Genomic DNA, 5,290 nt, shown 5'->3' with positions numbered 1-5,290 from the left:
CTCATGCTTTTAGCTACTCATTCTGATACTTTGTGGCAAACATCCTGCATGGCATTTTGGCTATCCAATCACCCATACACTTTTAATTGCTGCAATTTTATAAAGAGCCTATGCTAAACATTTAGAGACATTTTGAATTAATCATTTCATTTGGATATTTGTTAATAACTGAAGGATGACTCAGACAAGTGGGATCTGAAATGTATTGCATTTTGTTTTGCACAGTAATTTCATTTTACAATATGAATACCCTGATGTCTTGAATCTGTTTTCAGAACTCTGCAAGTGTCTTATCAACACTAAAAATCCATACCACACTACACCATATTTCCCCCCAAAATATTAAATTACGTTTTCAAATTTGATTAAATGATTGATTGCAAATGCACAAAAGTAAGTGTCTTTTAAATCTCAAATAACTAATGAAATCTGGTCCAAAAGCAAGCATAAAGCCATTGAACCTGATGAAATGCCTTCTTTAGTAGATAAAATAGAAAGCTGTCCAGTAATGAGCTGCCTGATGATATATTGGATGACAACATGGGTCCCAGAGATACACAGTAGAGATTCGTGCTCTGGTGGGGGCCCTGGGCGCGTGGGACCTCCACAACAAGGAGGTGTTGACGCCTGCATCATCAGTCAACACTATGCCTGCCTCGTATGAGTCCGACACCAGCAGGTGGTCCCGTGACATCTACAATACCAGGAGGAGTAATGCTCCCTGATAAAGCAACACCCACCATAAAGTCTACCTACCCCAGAGACCCACAGGATCTTGACATGGACTACATGACAAGGACAATAAAGGACTAACAGGATCACCCACTGAAGAGAGACGTGGCAGGAACATCAACCGTTTTCTCCCCTACAGGCTGTTTCTCCTCTCAGGTGCTGGATGCAGAGGACACTGACCAGTGTCAGAGACTTCTGACAAGGGACATGGTTGGGGAATGCTTTCAATAGCCTTCCCTGATGGACTTCAGACTCTGTTTCTTAAAGAGCATCACCAAGTCGCCCGCCAAAGCATAACTTGTTTTCAGTGTATTTTGAAATAGCTTATTTCATAATTTGGAGCTGTCTACACTCTCAGGCTGTGTCCAGACTCAGGGTTTTTTTCAAAAAAAGTAGCCTTTTTTCGAAAAAACTTCACCTGCGTCTAGACTGCAGCCGCGTTCTTTCGAAATGAAATCGAAAGAATGCGGCTTTTCTTTCGACGGTGGTAAACCTAATTCCACGAGGAAGAACGCCTTCTTTCGAGAGTGCTCCTTCGAAAGAAGGAGTTCTTGAAAGCAAACAGGCTTTTTAGAAAGAGAGCATCCAGACTCACTGGGTGCTTTCTTTCGAAAAAGCGGCTTGCTTTTTCGAAATTCCGCGTGCAGTCTAGACGCTCTCTTTCGAAAGAGGCTCTTTCGAAAGTATCTTTTGAAAGAGCCTCTTTCGAAAGAGGCTTGCATTCTAGACATAGCCCCACTGTCGGAGAGTTCAGGATGCCTGAGACCTTCCTCCAGATGCTTCAGGAACTCTACCAGGACTGCATCACCAGCATCTACTCCATGGATAGAGAGACGGCTGCTATCCCCACTGTGGCATGAAGCAGGGCTACCCCCTCAACTCCATTGCCCTCAGCCTAGCCATAGAGTTGGTCAGTGCTATGCCCAAGCTCATGAGGCAGCTCATTTTGTCCACTGCCATCAGGAGGTTTAGAGACACTGACATGGCGCACATTATGGAACGCCTAAAATATTGTCACCAATTGACAGATGCCTGATGTTGGGGTAATGACAGCCTCAGTCTTCCTTTATGACCATGGTAAGGCTGAAACATAGCCTCTTTGAAATGGTTACTGGTTTTACTTGACTACATCGGAGGTGAGTCTGACACATTGCATGAAAAAAATGATAAATCTTTCTTCGTGGTATGTCTTCAATAATTTGGGGAAAAGAGTCCATAAAATTATGAACATTTGAAAAAATTTCACCAGCTCTATAGAAAGCTGTCAATTTCAATATTAAAATATTGAAAATTAAACTTGAAATGACATGCAGCTCATCTGAGGCTGACTTTTATTGCAAACTCAAAATGTACACCCTATTCAACAAAATATTTGCTAAGGTTTATGGTTGAAATCCTGGCTCCTTTGCAGTCAATGACAAACTCCCATTAACTTAAGTGGGGCAAGGGTTTCACCCCACATAATTTTTGAACAAACCAAAGCCAAATTCCTATAAAACTGGCCTGATTTATGATTTGGGGAAAAATAGAGGATTTTGTATAGTTTCAATGAGAAATCAAGTGTGATTGAGGTTTTGCCATGAGATTTTAGATTTATGAGAACCTGGAGCTCAAGTGGATGTGATCCTATATTGACTGAAATTGAAGAGAAAGTTTATACTGTGTTTCAAGTAGCCACAGTGCCTTATTGCTTTTATTTAATGGCTCAAATTCAGGAACATTTCAGATAAGCAGAACCTAATAGTGTAAATAAAGAGCTGCACAGGAAAAAAAAGACCTAAGGACAAATAGAAACAATAAACACCATTTCTGTCAAGTAAAATTGTGAAAACAACTGTGCTATGGGAAAGTATTTTCAGAACTGTAAAGATGATAAATATGGCCTGGCCAATGTGACTGATATGTACCTGGGAGGATACTAGGATGTCCTAAGACTGATGACTTTAAAATTCTCAGTTCCGCAGATGGGTAAGCAGGTTGTAACGTTTTAGTAGAAAGTCTTTATGCACATAAAAAGGAGATATTTCTGACTTACTCTTGTTATCTTCAAAGCTTGTAATGAAATTTCATACTGGAGAGAGTTGTTTCAAGAGGCGAATAAAGGCTTTCAACGTGCTGAAGTCTCACTGAAAGGCAAGTATTTTTGCAGACCCCTGAAAATGAAAATAGTCCACTGTGATGACTTCATGGTGTGTGTGCATCCACACATGTACACACCTTCCCCTCTGCCACTCTGGTGTGGTGCTAGGACACTTCCATCCTCAATTTCCCTTCTCCCCTGGCCCCTGAAGAACTGCATATCATCTGAAAAGGTTTAAGAGATAATTCCCTTGCTAGAGTTCTACTTTATTAAATACAAATAAAGTTGAAATAAAGTTTCTTCCCTGGTTGCACAGCCTTGGGACCGGTGATCTATGGAAGCTCCTCTCTCTTAGGGGAGTGCCGCATTATACTGCCAGCAACCACATTATACTGCCATTGATAAACAACATGCATGTAGACTACACTGACCACTGGTTCTCTCTTCAGTTACAATATTTAGGTTTCTAGCATTAAGGGCTGCTGAAACAGACACAAGACAAAAGTTATATCACTCTTACTGCAGCATTTCCTATGGTGAATAAGAGCAGCCCATTACTGCAGCTATGAAGGCAAAGACAAACCACATTAAAAGCAAAATTAAGATATGGTATCAGAGCCATTTTATTTGGCTAAACTAGATGGCTAATAGTCTGCTGCAGTATGGCAATTGCTCTGTACTTTGATTTTTCTTCTGCACTGTGTACATGTCAGTGTTCCTGCATGAGGTGGATATGATGGTGAATGAAGACAAATACAGGGATCAATTTTTAAGTAAAGGATTGCAAATTCCTTAAATTTAACACAGGAGGGTGCAATATCCTCTTACCCATACTCATCTACCAGGCCTTTTAAATGGACCCAGTATGGGGGTTACAGAATACCTACCATTGAATCCATAACCTGGGATAGATACTCATCAGCCTCCGCATAGGACTGAGCTTGCACTTCTGAGTTCTACTACTTCCCTATCTGCTCTCCACCCATGAGGGAAATAGAGGGCATTAAAGGCGGGACCTTACTGTGTAGCTTTCACAGGCTCTCTCCCTACCCATGAGTTTAAGTGCCATTAACAAAAGTCCAGGTCATTAACTACTGGGAACCTTTCCCTTCAGCCTTTTAACGACACTGGAGGCAGACTGCAAGTTGCAATGAATTAACATCTTTACTAAGTACAAATACTAATTAATTATGCCCTAAATAACCTACCTGTAGCTGCAAGATGACGTGAAGAAGGCAAAAACCACACCCGGCGTCTGCCAATCTGGCTCCAACTTTTTCAGCAATTTTTTCCTGGCCCCCAAATATGCTAGCTGTGGTTTTTGCAAGATGCAGCCCTAAAACTATCATTATGTAGAAGCATCACATCACCTGGGCCAGAATTTAAATTAGTGAAAAGGGAGAATGAAAGAGACCAATCAACATCCCCGCTTCCCCAGATGGTCAATGAGTAGATAGACCTTTTGGAGGCAAGAACCCCTTTGAGCCCTACAACAAGTTCTCCCCTTTTTCTTTCTCCTGGAGATGCCCCAATGATGTCTGGTTTCACAACATTTTCCACTCGTTGATGTGGGTGGGTAGCATTTCATTCATTATGAGCCAAAACAGTATGTGGTGTTGCATCCTAATTCAAACTCTATAAGAATAAATCTTATTTCAAAATAGCTTACACCCCATCTATAACATGCTTTCTGAAGTCTAGCCCCTACCCGGGGGGAGGGAGGGGGGAGAGGGCAGAAAGAGTGTGTAGTAGCTGGGTTGGGTTTCTGGCTTACTGGCGTGGCCGTAAGCCCCTGGGATAAGAGGGGAGTGGGGGAAGGAGGACCCGGGCCCACCCTCTCCACTGGGACCCAGCCCGGGGCCCTAAGTGCAGGGTGCAATGCTTCCCTTGCACGATGGACAGGGGTTAATCCCAAAATGTGTCCATCCACGGGCGCCAGAGGTGCACTGCCCCGGGCTGCTTCCTATCCCCCTCCCTGGTGATCTGGCCTGGGGAACTGACACTGGGCCTTACCCCTCCTGGCTCCACCTCTGGTCCATGTTGGTGCTCCGGTGGCCCGCAGGCCCCGCCTCCGTTGCTCCAGTGTGGGGGCAGACCCTCCTGCCTTTGGGCTGGCTGGAGTCACCTCCTCCATGCATCACCCTTCTGCCTCTGACCGGGCCGCTTTTCAAATGGCCCGGGGGCAGACACCGGGCATCAGAGCCCCGCTCCCCCTGCGCCGTCCCGTTCCGGGACGTCGGGCGGGACATCGGGAACCCCACCCCCTGAGCCTTCCTGCATCTGCCTGTCGGTATGTTCCCTCGGCGTCCCGCCAGAGAGCGTCAGCGAGCCTTGGCCCCGCCTCCTCCAGGGCAGGGCCGCACCGTTCCTCCGCCCGGCCCTGGTCTCGCTCAACCAGAGGCTGGGACTACCCCGACCAGCCATGGAGCCGGCTCGCCTTTCCTGCCGCAGGGGAGATGGGGCCTCCCTCTTGGCAGT

At 45.1% G+C, this 5,290-nt stretch overlaps 1 long non-coding RNA gene across 1 annotated transcript; it reads right to left on the bottom strand.

The window, feature by feature from the left end:
- Positions 1-2,664: 2,664 nt before the first annotated feature.
- LOC142827657 (uncharacterized) lies at positions 2,665-5,037 on the bottom strand. The gene is made up of 3 exons (XR_012902365.1): positions 4,826-5,037; positions 4,021-4,182; positions 2,665-2,885 (listed from the first exon to the last, which is right to left on the bottom strand). It is a non-coding gene; the product is annotated as an uncharacterized LOC142827657 (long non-coding RNA).
- Positions 5,038-5,290: the final 253 nt, after the last annotated feature.

Source organism: Pelodiscus sinensis, chromosome 3 (assembly GCF_049634645.1).
Source record: "Pelodiscus sinensis isolate JC-2024 chromosome 3, ASM4963464v1, whole genome shotgun sequence".
Lineage (NCBI taxonomy): Eukaryota > Metazoa > Chordata > Testudines > Trionychidae > Pelodiscus > Pelodiscus sinensis.
This window is presented reverse-complemented; position numbering and strand designations above follow the sequence as displayed.